Raw genomic sequence first — 16,940 nt, forward strand, 5'->3', positions numbered from 1 at the left:
TGCTGTTGGAGAAGCACCTGCCCACCCTCACCACCTGAGTTCTGCCAGTGAGGAAGTCCAACACCCATGCACACAGACAGCTGTTAAGTCCCAGATCCCTGAGCTTTGTGAACAGTCTGCAGGGCACTATTGTGTTAAACGCTGAACTGTAATCAACAAACAGCATTCACACATAGTTACCCTGTTTCTTGTCCACGTGGCTGAGAGTGGTGTGTAGGACGTGGGCGATGGCATCCTCTGTGGATCTGTTGGATCTGTAGGCGAACTGCAGCGGATCTGTGGTGTCTGGGATGGAGGAGGAGATGATGTTCTTCAGCAGCCTCTCAAACACCTTCATTACTACCGAGGTCAGTGCAACTGGCCGGTAATCGTTCAGGGATGAGGGTTTGCTGTTCTTGGGCACAGGGATGATGGTGGATCTTTTGAAGCATGTGGGGACCACAGACTTCGCCAGGGACTCGTTGAAGATGTAAGTGAACACACCTGCTAGCTGGTCAGCACAGCAGCGCAGCAGACGGCCGGTGATGCCGTCTGGCCCCGCCGCTTTCCTTGTGTTCACTCTCCTCAATGCCGCTCGGACGTCATGCTCCGCGATGCTGGTCACCGGTCTCTCGCTGATGACGTCACTGTCCTCGGTAGTCAGGCGGTAGATAGCATTAGCCGCCTGGCTAACCTCGAAACGGGCGTAGAACTGATTCAGCTCGTTGGTGAATGCAGAGTCGGCGTTGATCGGTGCCACATACTCCGTGTGTCACCCTGGTGGAAGCGGGACTCCACACGTTCCCGGTACCGGCGTTTGGTATCTCTCACCGCGCGCCGCACGCCGTATGAGGCCACTTTGTAGGCGCTCATATCGCCAGTGGCGAGACCCGTGTTGTAGGAGGCGGTCCTGGCGTTTACTGCAGTGCGGATCGATCTGTCCATCCACGGTTTCTGGTTTGGGAATGTGGTGACTCTCGCAGTGGGGATAATCTCCTCTGCTAGCATATAGCCTGTCAACTGTAGAAAATAAGACCCGAGCATTATGGCTGTTTTTAGTGATGATGTCAGAGAAGTAGGACCTTCTTGCACTCCTCAGTTGTAAATTATAATTGTGAAGTTTCTCTTTATAGATGTCATAATGAACCTGGAGGTTTGTTTTTCTCCATCTGCGCTCAGCTTTCCTACACTCTCTTTTTTCATTTTTCACTAGTATGGAGTTTCTCCATGGAGACTTTTTCCTTCCAGAGATAACCTTCACCTTAATGGGAGCAATAGTGTCCATTACATTTAACATGTTAGCATTGAAGCTATTGACGAGCTCATTGACTGACCCTCTGGGCAGGTCAGGTGTTAATGGGAAGACCTGGTTAAAAATTGCACTACTGTTTTCAGTTATACACCGTTTTGTGATCACTGTTGTTGATATATTTGTGTGGGCTGAGATTTTACTTTCAAAGTAAACACAGTAATGATCAGACACGCCCACATCAGACACAGTAACCTTTGAAATGCTCAGGCCTTTGGAGATCAGTAGGTCAAGAGTGTGTCCTCTATTATGTGTGGCCTCTGTTACATGCTGAGTCAGCCCAAAGTTGCCCAGAGTGTTACTCAGGTCTTTAGTCCCTTTGTCCTGAGGGTTGTCCACATGGATGTTAAAATCCCCAACAATAATTACACAGTCGAAATCAACACAGATCACAGACAGCAGTTCACTGAGGTCATTAAAAAAGTCTGTGCAGTATTTGGGAGGCCTGTAAACATTAAGAAACACAACTTTGGATGGGGCCTTCAGCTGTAAAGCCACATATTCAAAAGCCTGAAAACGTCCAGGAGATAGCTGCTTACATTGAAATGATTCATTAAATAAGACAGCAACCCCTCCTCCTCTCCTGCTCGCCCTGGCCTCACTGATAAAACTGTAGTTAGGAGGGGTCGTCTCGATGAGAACAGCTCCACTGTTACTTTGGTCCAACCAAGTTTCAGTTAAAAACATAAAATCAAGGCTGTGCTCAGTGATTAAATCATTAATTAAAAATGTTTTCCCAGCTAGAGATCTGACATTTAATAAAGCCAACTTAAGTGTTTTAGAGGTATTACTTGCCCCCTCATGTTTGGGAGCAGTCTGTGGCACACAAGGTATGTTTACTATGTTTAAAGATCTTTTAGAGTGCAGCTCTCTGTGTTTTGACCAGGCCACATGTCTCCTTCTGTCACCTAAAAGTACAGAAATTTTAAAACCTTCTAGTAAACAGGGTCCCAGCTTCTCCTGGGAAAAGTCACCACTGCCATAATCCTCGCAGCCCGGACCCTTCACACATCACACATCAGACTGCGGAGACAGGGCATGAAGGTGGTAAGGAGGAACTAAGGGGGGCGAGGCTGGGCAGTGTGACTTCAATTGCTCTGTTGAGGGTGGGGCTCGATGGCGAACCTTTGGCCGCTCTGGTGGGGGGTTTATGGAGGACAAAAAGGGATTGGGCCGGGGGTAGATCTGAGCCCAGCATTGACCCGCTCCATCATCTCCTCAGTGAGTAAAGGTGTAACTACAGCCAGCTTGAAGGCCTGTGGTACATAGCTGATTATTAGAGATAGGTTGATCACATTTAAGATTGGAGCATTAATTAATGACAGGATTTGTTTGAGCAGTTTTGGTGGACAGCTGGATGGCATCAATGCTTTAATGAGCTAACCATGCTAACGCGTTGACACAGCGCAGCCCCACACACAGGGTGATCCGCGCTAACCTGTTAACGGAGCTTTGCCACGTTAATGCAGTTATGGCATTAACATCATTTTAACAAGATTAGTGTTGATAGTACTAAATATTATTACTATTATTTTGAGTGTCAGATGAGCAGCAGAATAATGTATTGTGTAGAGAATGCCGGGAAAGCATCCCGACTAAAGGTTGGAGCACTACTAGTATTTTCAGTATTTACAACAGCGCCATAAAGTGCAAAATGAAGAGTGTGTGAAACTTTGTGCTGTATCCCAGACCGCGAAGTCTCCCAGCCTCTTGCCCCGAAACAAACCGACTTACAAAACTTATATACCGTATTTTTCGTACTGTTAGCTTACACTAAAATCATTTCATTTTTAAAAAATCGACAGAGCGCCTTATGTATGAATTCTGGTTGTGCTTACTGACCGTGAACCGATTTTATGTGGTACAAGGCACTCAGCAATCTGTCAAAAAATGTTTAAGTACGACTTTGGTAAGCTACAGAGCCGCACTGCTTGATGGATTATCGGAGCATTATGGCTAGCGTAGTCAGGAGCCTCGCGGAGTGATGTGTACTGTGCTTCAACGTAATATTACCGTATTGTGTGTGTGTATAAAGACCACAGATGGCTCCTGTTCAGAGACACGGTTACAATGCGGATTTCAAACTCCAGGCTGTCAGTCACGCAGTAGAGGTTGGGAACAGAGCAGCTGTGAAGTCTGCCTGTCTTTGTTATTATGCTCAGCGTCTGTTAGTTTACATTTTGACTGCACAATTGTGTGCGTTTTGTTATGCACAAAAACAACATTGTTTTATTTTATTTATGGAGCATTATTATTTAATACATACTGATAATTTATTTTGGAGTAATTTTGTTCATGTATATCTGCGCTGTACGTTAATAAAAGTGCCTGTGTGCGAGCTGGGACACAGGTTTGACTAAGAACTCTCGTTTTGTTCTTACTTTATGGCTTTAAAAAAAATATCGAGATGTATATCGTATATTGCCATCCAGCTAAAGAATATCAAGATATGAATTTTGGGCCATATCGCCCAGCCCTACCTCCAGCTGACGTAACCGGGTGTCATTACTGGTGACTTGAATTAGGATTTTACTGGATTTATATTTACCCTTAGCCAGCAGTTTTAAGTTTAAAGAGGCAATTCTTCTAGCAAGTTGGCTACGAGCTAAGCTAAGATAGCGAAACTGTAAAGTGAGTGAATACTTTGGCCACAAATTAGGGAGTGAGAACACAGAGAGTGTGCTTCAGATGAAGCACGTGAAGATTATACAATGAAAAAGGAAGTTATCTAAAAAATTTTAATTAAGTTGCTATGTAGATAAGCTACTCAAAAACACCACTGTGTGTTGGAACAGGCACAGGAAGTGATACTCTACCGCAGAGAGTGCGAACACCAAGTGACAGCGCCACTAAGACAAGAAAGAGATAACTTTAAGGGAACAGCTGACACTGCGTCACACATCAAAGAGTCTGTGTGCACATTCCATGAAGCTTAACGCTGTGATGAAACCGTCGTGTCCACCACAAACAAAAGCAGAGGGTTGAACAACCGTCAGTTCAAGGAGCTACTCAGCAAGCTTCAGTCAGAGTACAGCCATCTGGTTTATCACTGTGAAGTGCGATGGCTGAGTTGTGCTAATATGCTTGCATGATTTTATACACTGTGGGAAGAAGTCAGACGCTTCATGGAGATAAAGGGGAAACCTGTCATTGAGCTCAGTGATGGCAATTTCCTCAGTGACCTGGCTTCATGGTGAACATCACCAAGCACATGTCAGAGCTTTATGAAGCGCCTTGAGGCGACTTTTGTTGTGATTTGGCGCTATATAAATAAAATTGAATTGAAATTGAATTAAACATCAAGCTGCAAGGTCCCAACCAGCTCATCAACTCTCTGCTTTCAAATGTGGAATCATTTGAAGTGAAGTTAAGGCTGTGGCAAGGACAACTGGAAAAGGGAAACACTGTACACTTTCCCACCCTGCAAGAGCAAAAGCCTGACGTTACAACTGAATATGCCAGTGAGTGTGCAAAACTCATTCAAGCAGGAGAGGTTTCAAGATGTGGAGAATATCCAAAAGGAATTGGACATGTTTGCTACGCCATTTAATGTACAACCATCTGATGTGCCAGACACCTTCCAATGGAAATAATTGGGCTGCAAAACAAGTACGAGCTCAAAGCTAAAAAACAGCTTTGAGCAGCACCATCACGATCACAGCCAGCTGACATCAGACACCTCGCCAAAAAGAAACAGTTCCAGCCATCTCATTAGGTGAGTCTGACGAGCGGAAATGCAGCAGACATGAGGGTTAGTAACACAGTAGTTATAGACTTTACTTTTTTCAAAACAAAAGGAAAAAACTGCAGTGTGGGCAATGAGCTGTCAGGGCTTTTTTCTGTGATTTTACACATTTATTTCTTACGATTTAAGTACAAAAAGCCGTGCCAACAGATTTCTGTCTTTGTCACAGCAGCTTTTTCTTTATCAAGTAGAAAAACAGTTAAACATGTCACTTCTTTACACTGACAGAAAGGGAAGTTTCACTGGTCAAAAGCCAGACATCATGCCAGCATCCTAAGAAATCAGAAACAAATGAATTGAGATCTGTCAGTGTGGGTTATAACGCCATGTCTAAAGCTATGGCACTCCACCAAACCGGAACAGCCGTGAACCTTCCAGGAGTGGCCGTCCAGCCACGACTAATTCAAGAGGTCACCAAACAGCCCAGAACATCCAAAGAGCTGCACAGCTCACTCGCCTCAGTTCATCACAAGGGGGAAGCAACAAAGTACATATACTTTGTACTCCACTATACTAAAGTAGAACTTTAAGGTACCTGTACTTTACTGGAATACTTTTTACTTTTCCTCAATACATTTTAAACAAATATCTGTACTTTGGACTCCTTACATTTTCTCGTTACTTTTGCTTTAACAAATTTACAGGGACTTATTGTTTTTGTCACTCTGAGCCTTCAGTCCTCTTTAAAATAATCACCAGGGGACGTCACATACAAAGAGATGACATGTGCCATAGTAACGGGTCCAAGTGGGCCACTGTGTGGTTTTGTTTTTTTGGCACAGCTCTGCAACGACTGCAGCTGTCCGTAAGTTGTGGTTGCTGTACTCCAGCATCTAACGAGCCCTACAGAAGACGATCAAACGTAAAGGGAGTAACATGTTGTGGCAGGTAATTTCAAATGCAACGTATCTATCAGCTCAACAAACATCAGCAAACACACAAACTGTTTCGTTGTGCTGACTTTTTACAGTCAGTTACAATAACTCGTACTGCGTACTAGCTAGCATGACCGAGTTTCTATACAGTACAGTTGGGTGGGTGCTATGATGTTCGTGATGTTGAACTTTATTCATAAGGTTAGTTATTAGAGTTTCCAACCGTTCCGTAAAAAACAGAATCGTCCCGCATTCAGAGAAAATATTACGCGTTTCGTATTGAGCTGAAAAGGAACACAGTTTGTCCCAGACTACAGCTAGAATGGAAAAAGACACAAGACATGCAAGTTACGTCTCTCTTGTTTGTTTATCGCCCACTTTGCGCCAGAAAGAGGAAACCAGCGGATGTCAGGCTAAACAACAGCAGCACGTTTAAGCTTGATCAGCTGTTGTTAGAATTTATTTAATATTAATTTCTAGTATCAGCTGATGTTTGCTGGAGCCACAGCTGTAAAGCTGCTGGTCATGATGTCAGTTTGGATATGTGGTGAGAGGGAAACATGAAGATGAAACCAGGAGATGTCCTTACTGAATCATCAGAGCTGAACAGGTGATGGAGAAACAGGTTTACCTTTTAGGTGACATGAATGAGTTGAAGGGAAGTTATGAACTGTTTCTGAGAGACAAATAACACCAGGATCCTTTTCTAAGTAGCTGACAGCTGGTAACTGTGCAGGGGCGGGTCTAGCAAAGTGTTGCCAGGGGGCCACGTAGGGCATTAATAGGGAGAGGGGGGCACAAAGACATGCTTTTCCTTCTAATGCTCCAGCTTCAAGTTCTTGGGGACACTGAAGAAGAACCACCTGTCTACTCATATACTGGTTAACTTCTACCGCTGTGTGATAGAGAGCATCATAACCAACTGTGTCACAGTCTGGTATGCAAACTGCTCTGTTGCTGAGCGCAAGGCACTGCAGCTGGTGGTGAAAACCAACGCATCACAGGGACTCCACTTGCTGCCACTGAGGATGTCCACAAGAGGGTTAGGGTTAGCCGAGCATGCATCATTCTCAGGGACTCCTCTCATCCTGCCTCCAGCTCCTCCCCTCCAGAAGGCGCTACAGGAGCCTTCAGACTAAAACCAGCAGGTTTAGGAAGAGCTTCTTCCCCACAGCTGTCACCCTACTGAACTCAGTCCCCGCTGAACCTTTCCATCCACACTCAGTGATCCCTTCTACACTCCTCCTCCCAGTGACCATGATAATTTCTTTCTCAACATTCACCATATGTTCACATGGGTTACTGCTATAGTTTTAGGACACGGACATAGTCTCTGTTATAGTGCCTACACTGTTCACTATTATAGTCTGTTCAGAGAGCTACACTTCCACTGCTGTAGATATATTCATAGCACTCTGTAGATCTGTTTATCTCACACTGCTACATCTGTATATATGTAGCACATCTGTATATTTGTCCATAGTACACCTGTATATCTGCCCGTCTGTACAGCAATATAAACATCTGTATGCTATACATTTGTCTGTAGTTCAGCTGTATGTTTGATCTCTGTTCATAACTATTTCACTATTTATACTAATAATAATAATAATAATAATAATAATGGATTGGATTTATATAGCGCTTTTCAAGGCACCCAAAGCCCTTTACAATACCACTATTCATTCACTCTCACATTCACACACTGGTGGAGGCAGCTACAGTTGTAGCCACAGCTGCCCTGGGGCAGACTGACAGAAGCGAGGCTGCCATATCGCGCCATCGGCCCCTCTGGCCATCACCAGTACTACCCTTGTCTGTATATATCAGTACATCTGTATATTTGCTCTCTACTGAACTTCCTTTTATATCATCTGCTTTTATTGCACTTACTGATTAGATGCAAACTGTATTTTGTTGCCCTGTATTTAGACATGTGTAATGACCAGTGATGGGAATAACGGTGTTACAAGTAACGGCGTTACAAGTACAGGGAGTGCAGAATTATTAGGCAAATGAGTATTTTGTCCACATCATCCTCTTCATGCATGTTGTCTTACTCCAAGCTGTATAGGCTCGAAAGCCTACTACCAATTAAGCATATTAGGTGATGTGCATCTCTGTAATGAGAAGGGGTGTGGTCTAATGACATCAACACCCTATATCAGGTGTGCATAATTATTAGGCAACGTCCTTTCCTTTGGCAAAATGGGTCAAAAGAAGGACTTGACAGGCTCAGAAAAGTCAAAAATAGTGAGATATCTTGCAGAGGGATGCAGCAGTCTCAAAATTGCAAAGCTTCTGAAGCGTGATCATCGAACAATCAAGCGTTTCATTCAAAATAGTCAACAGGGTCGCAAGAAGCGTGTGGAAAAACCAAGGCGCAAAATAACTGCCCATGAACTGAGAAAAGTCAAGCGTGCAGCTGCCAAGATGCCACTTGCCACCAGTTTGGCCATATTTCAGAGCTGCAACATCACTGGAGTGCCCAAAAGCACAAGGCGTGCAATACTCAGAGACATGGCCAAGGTAAGAAAGGCTGAAAGACGACCACCACTGAACAAGACACACAAGCTGAAACGTCAAGACTGGGCCAAGAAATATCTCAAGACTGGTTTTTCTATGGTTTTATGGACTGATGAAATGAGAGTGAGTCTTGATGGGCCAGATGGATGGGCCCGTGGCTGGATTGGTAAAGGCAGAGAGCTCCAGTCCCACTCAGACGCCAGCAAGGTGGAGGTGGAGTACTGGTTTGGGCTGGTATCATCAAAGATGAGCTTGTGGGGCCTTTTCGGGTTGAGGATGGAGTCAAGCTCAACTCCCAGTCCTACTGCCAGTTTCTGGAAGACACCTTCTTCAAGCAGTGGTACAGGAAGAAGTCTGCATCCTTCAAGAAAAACATGATTTTCATGCAGGACAATGCTCCATCACACACGTCCAAGTACTCCACAGCGTGGCTGCAAGAAAGGCTATAAAAGAAGAAAAACTAATGACATGGCCTCCTTGTTCACCTGATCTGAACCCCATTGAGAACCTGTGGTCCATCATCAAATGTGAGATTTACAAGGAGGGAAAACAGTACACCTCTCTGAACAGTGTCTGGGAGGCTGTGGTTGCTGCTGCACGCAATGTTGATGGTGAACAGGTCAAAACACTGACAGAATCCATGGATGGCAGGCTTTTGAGTGTCCTTGCAAAGAAAGGTGGTTATATTGGTCGCTGATTTGTTTTTGTTTTGTTTTTGAATGTCAGAAATGTATATTTGTGAATGTGGAGATGTTATATTGGTTTCACTGGTACAAATAAATCATTGAAATGGGTATATATTTGTTTTTTGTTAAGTTGCCTAATAATTATGCACAGTAATAGTCACCTGCACACACAGATATCCCCCTAAAATAGCTAAAACTAAAAACAAACTAAAAACTACTTCCAAAAACATTCAGCTTTGATATTAATGAGTTTTTTGGGTTCATTGAGAACATGGTTGTTGTTGAATAATAACATTATTCCTCAAAAATACAACTTGCCTAATAATTCTGCACTCCCTGTCAAGGCGTTACAAACGGCGTTACTTTTTTCAGTAACGAGTAATCTAACTAATTACTATTCCCATCGTTACAACGCCATTACAGTTACTAACAAGAAAATGCGGTCTGTTACTATTTCAACAAACAGACGGTTGAAGCTGTTTTCAGTTTACCGCATCTTATATCAGCTGCAGGAAGTAGCTGTAAGTAATCTGGACGCTGCAGCTTTAAGCAGCTGCGCTCCCGTGGACGGTGATCACGATCTCTGTCTAGCACAACACCTGGAGCTCAGGGGGCAAAACAATCGCATGAGTGCTGCTGTTTGACTGAGGAAGAATAAAGTAGTCGTGGTAAGCCAATCACATGACCACTTAAAGACAAAGCAACAAGGTGACATATACCAGTTTATAAACTGTGTTGATAGGCCACGTAAAACCAGAGTCATGATAAACTATATATACGCGGCGTTTTTTCCTCAATAGTTTCGTCACGTTTACTGTCTAAGGACTGCGCAGCGAGCACTCTCTGCTTATGAGGGAAAAAAAAACAAAACAAAAAAAACCAAGGGAAGTTTTAGGAGTAACGGCGAGAGAGAGAGGGAGAGAGAGAGAGAAAGAGTTTTGAGATGTGAGATTTGTGACGTTTAGCGTGTTTGGAGTGTGTAGTTAATGTGTTTTCTTGTGTAGTAAGTGTGTAGTTCTGTGTTGTGTGTCAGAACAATGAGGCGACTGCTGTCTCCAGGTAAAACAGGAGTGATGCACCTGCTGCTGTCAGACCTGCAGGTATCAGGCTGTGATGTTTTCACAGTGGCACAAATAATTTGTGGCATCTTATTGAAGAACAGCTGATTGTTCTGTAAATAGTTTGAAATGGTTATCGAAAAATCAAGGTAGAAGGTAAATGAATGCAAATAACTTTGACAATTTATATAATTTATATTTGCATTTAAAGTTATGAAATATGATTCATTAAACATGCTTGTGGTTGTTACAGTAAAAAATATCACTTTTTCTACTCTGGTTTTATGTGTTTTGACTGATTGTAGATCAATTGTGTTAATACAGTTTGTCAAAATGAAAACATGACTGTAAATTCAGACACGTGAGGTTGTGCTGAAAAGGATGAGACCAAACAAAGTAAATAGTTTTTAAAGGTAAAATGTGGAGGGAAGATCAAAAGTAGTTAAAATGGACAATTATACCCTGGACCCCAGAGGGTTAAATGTTTTTTTAAAAGTAATGCAATAGTTACTTTTCAAGTAATTAATTACTTTTAGAATATTGTAACTCAGTTACTTTTTTGAAGAAGTAATGTAAAGGTTCTTTTGGTTTGGAAGGAAAAATAAGCAAAAAAAAAAAGTCCAAAAAAGTGATTTATTAAACACACACTGATAGTACAAGTGTGGGAAGACGTCTTCATCCCACTGCCCTGTTACAGCAAACTTTATAGCCATTTATGACGTCAGAAGAATTCCCCTATCTCCTCTATCTCCAGAACAACAACATTTTCCCAGAATTACAACCAGATGTTTTCAATCATCAGTATCTAAGAACATAAACAATTGTGTATCGAGTGTGCAGTTATGTGAGATTGTCGTCCAGGCCAAAGAAAGTCCAAGTATCCTTATATAACCAGGAGGATGTTGCAACAATCTGATGTAATCAATTGGTTACTGTGGTCCGCCTGGAGCTGCAGCTATGCTGGTGGTTTTTTGCATGATAGAATATTACAGAGGAATGTGTCTTATTCTGCGTGCTCTAGAATACAAGATTAAGCAGATTTACTCAATGATAAATGATACATGATAATACTGATGATAAACTAATACAGACTAATGAAGTAATGATGAAATAATGACAGTGCATGTAAATGATAACAAAGTGACAGTAAAATAACATGTTTTTCTTGACAACTCCTCCTCTTGGGCTCGCTTGCGAGTCCAACCTAACAAACAAACACGTTATAACACTTATCAACCCCAACATCCCCGTTATTTTCCAATTTTCCTACAGTTTCATGATCACTGTACCCAGGCTCTTTTACTTTTACTTTAAACTTCGTGATAAGCGTATAAAGTTATGAGTATAATAGTATGCGATTAACGTACAAACTATTACGATTCCTTTAAACTATCAATTACTTTAGACTAGAGCCCTAGCCTATAAGGAGCCTGGAATGAATTGATGCTTAGCTCGTGACACTCCTCTTCTTTCTTCGTCTCCCCAGGTAGACTACTGGGAAGAACCGCTGCACAGGGGGAGAGGATTATTCTGCTTCTCTGTTCCCCCCTGTGTTACTTTGGGCGGAGCTTATCTCGAGTAAGCTTTCGTCAGCCCCTGCACATTGAGACCAATGGAACCAGGTCTCCCCCTTTCCCTTCAGTTGAACCGCACTGGTGGTTCGAGCCGTCACCTCGAATGGCCCCGTCCACCTCGGGTCTCTCTACTTTCGCTTGATGACCTTCAGCCACACCACCTTGGCGTCGGGTGCGGACCTGTCCACCGTGGTCACTCCTGCTGCAACCTGTTGTGTGAAACTAGACACAAGAGCTTTTAATTCTTTCCAATATTCTGCATGTTTTCTGTTAATTTTCATACTTTCTTCCGTCGGGACTGTTGTCCAAGGACCTGGAAACTGTCGTCCTGTCAACAGCTCATATGGTGTGAAACCTGTAGATTGATTAACACAACATCTTATTATCATCAATGCAATTGGCAGGGCTGCAACCCAATTTAGCCCCGTCTGAGCAGAAATTTTGGCTATTTTGTTTTTCAGGTTTAGATTCATTCTTTCCACCTTCCCCTGGGACTGAGGATGATACACCGTCCCAAATCGGTGCTGCAACCCCAGCTTCTGTTCTACTTCTGCCAAATCTTTATTTTTGAAATGAGTTCCATTGTCTGACCTAATTCTTTTGGGAAACCCATGGCCGGGGATGTAATGATTGATTAAACACTTAATCACACTTTTTGCATCCTCCCTCTTTGTTGGCCACGCTTCGGGCCATCCCGTCAGAGCATCCACACTTACCAGCAAATACCGGACTTCTCCTGGTCCCACGTCGATCATGTCAGTGAAATCAATGACAATCTCTTCACCTGGTCTTTCTGGAATGGGGAACTTACCTGCCTCTGGTTTAATCACTGGCTTCGGATTGTGCCTCCCACAAATCAGGCACGTCCTGGCTTTCTCCTTAATCATATCCTTCAAAAAGGGATGCCACCAATGGCACAGATGTCTCTCCATCTGGGCCACACCCACATGGCCAAGCCCATGTGCTTCTGCAATCTTCTGTTCCGCTAGGTCGGCAGACAATACCGGTCGTCCATCAGGTCCTCGGCAAAGACCTCCTTCTTCCCATGCTCCTCGACTCTTCCAGACCCCCTTCTCTTCCGGGGCCGCCTCCTCTTGGGCCTTCCTGGCCTCCTCTAACATGTTGATTCCTAGTTCTTGCCGTAGTGCTTTATAGCCGGCTACCTCTTTCGCCGCTCGATCGGCTTCCTGATTTCCTCTGGCCACCATGCCAGTCCCCAAGGAGTGACCTTTACACTTTATGATACTCACCTCCTCTGGGTCTCCCCACTGAGACCTGTACAAGAACGTTACACATTCTCTCTAAAACAATCTCCTGCCAACCTGTAAGCTTGTGTAAAACATCAGTCAGCAGTTACATGTTAAGCTCATTTAACTCCCAGCTCCACCTGGAACCTGTATCCTGGAAAACTAATCTGTTAAATCAAACATCTTATTTATAACCAACTATAGATCATGAAAGTGACAAAGTACTCAGCACGACAGACAAGTATCACGTTCAGGATTTCCCAAATCATTACATCACTATTATTGCCGCAATTTATTTTATCCCGAATTTAATTAGTGACTTCCCTTAAGCAATGTCACTCCACTTGTTTTATCACTATGAGCCCCCTAGTAAACTGTTCCATAGAAACTGCATCCCTTATTTGTTTTCTCATGTCACTTGTCTGTTTTCTACTGAATCCTCCGCATGCACTCTTAACAAAAGCAAAACAAACATTATCAAACCACATTGATCGTGTGGTGGGCAGGCGTCGGCCATCCACATTCCAGAGGTGCCATAAAAACACCATAAAGTTAGCCATCCATAGCTGTAGAAAGAATGCTAACCTTCAACATTTTCCCAACAACACAGTGTAGCAGCATCAGCAACTCATAACCTGTAATAAAGAAACAAACATCCACCAATTGTTCTGTTAGAAATCACATCATCAAATCACATGAAGAACTGTAATGCTGTAGAAAAAATGGAAATGTTAGCGCTGCGCAGGTGTGTACACACTTTCTCACAGTTATCTCTGTGAGCAACACAACACAAACCCCTGAACAACCACCCTGGTAGATTCACAAACACAGAAAGGAACATTTAAAAGTTAAATCGTCATGCAACCTCAGATGTTGCTGTCATCCTTCTGCTCCTGTAAAAAGAAACACACATAAATTCATCCACCCTTTTGGCCTATCTAGGTGGAGGTTAACCTTGAGTCGTGGTCAAGTCTTGTCAGCTTTTACCAGTCAGTCAGTTTGTTTTTATTTCCAGTCTTTCATTCATTCACCCATTCATTCATCCATTCTTTCTTTCTTTGCTGATAGTGGAAACCATCGCCGCATTTAGATTTCCGCCCTCAGCAAAATGACGTCATTTCAAAAAAAAAAACAAGAACTTTAGATCGGATTACCTCGCTGAATCCTTCTTAGGCAGGGGCCCTCATTTTCTAATTGTCCCAATAAGTGGCTTTCACCTGAGCCCATTTTAATGTGGAGAAACTCACTTGCAACAATTTTCTCGCCGACGTGTAATGCTTGTAATTTCCGATGTGCAGATCTGCTTAAAGAAAAGATTCACAAACAAAAATCAGTGCACTGTTCAAAATATGAATCAAAAATCAAAAATAAAGCTTTAAAACAAAATTAAATAAAAAGAAGCCCTCTTGTGATCCAGAGATCTTCTACAACGGAAACAAAACCCCATTTCCACTTTAATCAATTGAGTTTAAACATATAAGCAATTACTCCTGCATAAATTTCATCATAGCTAAATGCTGCCTACAACCAACTCCTGTGTGTTAACACTAACTTCACTTTACCCTCACATTTCCTATGTTATAACCTGTTTTTGATATAGCTCTTTTTATTTCATTTTGCTCCTTTTAAGGTAAAAATACCTTCTAATTCTAGTTTATCAGACGTAACCAAAATATATGCTTTCCTTCCTCTTTGGTCCGTCTTTAAGTTCAGTTAAAAGCTAAACGAATTTGAGGCCTCTTGCCTGGAATCAATACTCTCATGTGTGTTTCTGGACTCTGTGTCTGTAAGCGTGTGCAATCCTTCAATAACTCATATCATCCTCACAGTAGATTGGCCAATCATAGCGCTGGCCAAAGGCTCGTGACCCTCAAGAGACGAATTGAGCCACAACTCCTTTAAAGGCACAAAATGCAATATGTATAAAAATCATCTCTATTTATAAGCTCTCCCCTTTATCCTAAAAATAAATCTATGTAATATCTGTATGTGTAAGCCTACCTTATAACCACTACTTCTAAAAATCAAAAAAGAAATCAAACCTGTTCTCCTTCTTCAACCCTCACTCATTTTCCCCAAAGCATATCTTTTTGTCAACGTGTCCCACAATTTCCCTCTAAGATTTGCATACAGCTTTAAAACCACTGGCACTGTATCTAATAAACAGGATTCAGTTCACTTTACTCCTTTAACCTTAACATAAAAATAACAGTTTCTGTTTTACCATATCCAAATGACCAAAAACCCAAAAGTCATACAATGATCCCAAATGATTAAACAATTAAATTATTAAACCCTAAATTCCCCCTTTATTTTGACACATTTCCTTTATTTTGACACATACCCCCTTTAGCATTTGGCATTCTCCCAACAATACCAGTATACTATAATCCCATAATCTAACCCAACTCAATAAAACAGAAACTTTCTCTGGTAAAAGCAAATTGTTTGTCCACATTTATTCCTCCCCTCCTTCATCCAGTCACACATTCACTCACATGCAGTCACACCATATTTTGCTAATAGCGGAGCCTCCCGCGCAAGTGATCAGATTCTCCACCCTCAGCAAAATGAGCTCCTTCATTTTTATTTTCCTGTAAAAATAGTTCCTTAGGTTTTGGACTGGATTGACTCGCTACAATCCTTTTAGACAGGGACTTACGACCTGATCAGGTCCCCACAGGTAGCTTTCTCCTCAGCCAGTTGTAATCTGGAAAGCCCACCTTATATTTGCTCTTGCCGAGAATTTGTCAGCGCTGTTATTCACTGTTGCAGGCCTGCTTAGAACAAAAACGAGAAAAAAGAGAGCTGATTATTAGCTCATAAAAACACAAAACAAAATCACCTGACAGGTTTTCTCTGAGTGCACTGTTACAAAAATAATGGGCCCCTCTCAGACATGTCCATGTTTCCTAAAACTCCCTCTATTAAAAACAAAAACAACAACAACCCGAACCTCACTGACAGAATCAACCCATCACCACAACCTCAACAACCTCAAACACACAAATATTGCCACCGCAGTCCTGACACTCCCGGGTCAACTCACATAATTTCACCTCCTCAATACACCGAAAGTCTTGTTAAAACCACACAATTTGCACACAACAATCACCCCCTTTATGCACTTTAACATACTTAGATTCAACATAAGACATAACCCCCTTACGACAACATATAATCATGCAATTTCCTCAACTTCAAACTCAAATGCATTCTATTAAACATTCACACCATTCTATCACTCATACAAACAGCAAGCTGTTCTTCATTGCGTATGTTTGTGTTCTTAGCCAGGTTTAATCAATGTCTCTGCATTAATCTCTATGAGCTTGTCCTTGTAAGGTAAATGCATTTTCTGCTTGTGTATGTGAATTTGCATATGTTACTTTTGCAGTGTTTCAGACTCCTGCACATTTCTCCACTTAAGCCGTCAGTTTTCTTTCCCAAATTTGCTAACTCAAATTTTAAGTCCCCACCTTATTAACAGCATTCCTGGTCCTCAGCCAGAAGTTAGGGCCCACTTGTCAGGTTTATGGAGACATGGCACTGTGAACAATTCAACCAGAAACTTGCCTTAACATATTCAATCATGTTGACCTATAACTTTCTTCCGACCGCTGCATGTGGAGAATCGATCCAGGTCTGTTTTGCACCTGAAGAAACACAACTGAGACATTTTATTATTATCACGAGTACTTAAACTACCAGTTTCCCTCTCTCTGGTCAGACATACCAGCTTATGTCATGTGTATAAGTGTAAGCTGGTCTTCATTGCTTTTCCTATGTATTTTTGTTAATGTTCAGTGAGTGTAAGCTGCTTTCTTCATTGCCTCTGTATGTTATAGTCAGGATTAATTCATGCATCATTTCACTGATTTCTTAATTCAAAACTATCTGTGTTTTCCATTCATTCATGTAATTGTCAGTTATTTTCTCTC

The sequence above is a fragment of the Astatotilapia calliptera genome, chromosome 16, assembly GCF_900246225.1.
Source record: "Astatotilapia calliptera chromosome 16, fAstCal1.2, whole genome shotgun sequence".
NCBI classification, from domain to species: domain Eukaryota; kingdom Metazoa; phylum Chordata; class Actinopteri; order Cichliformes; family Cichlidae; genus Astatotilapia; species Astatotilapia calliptera.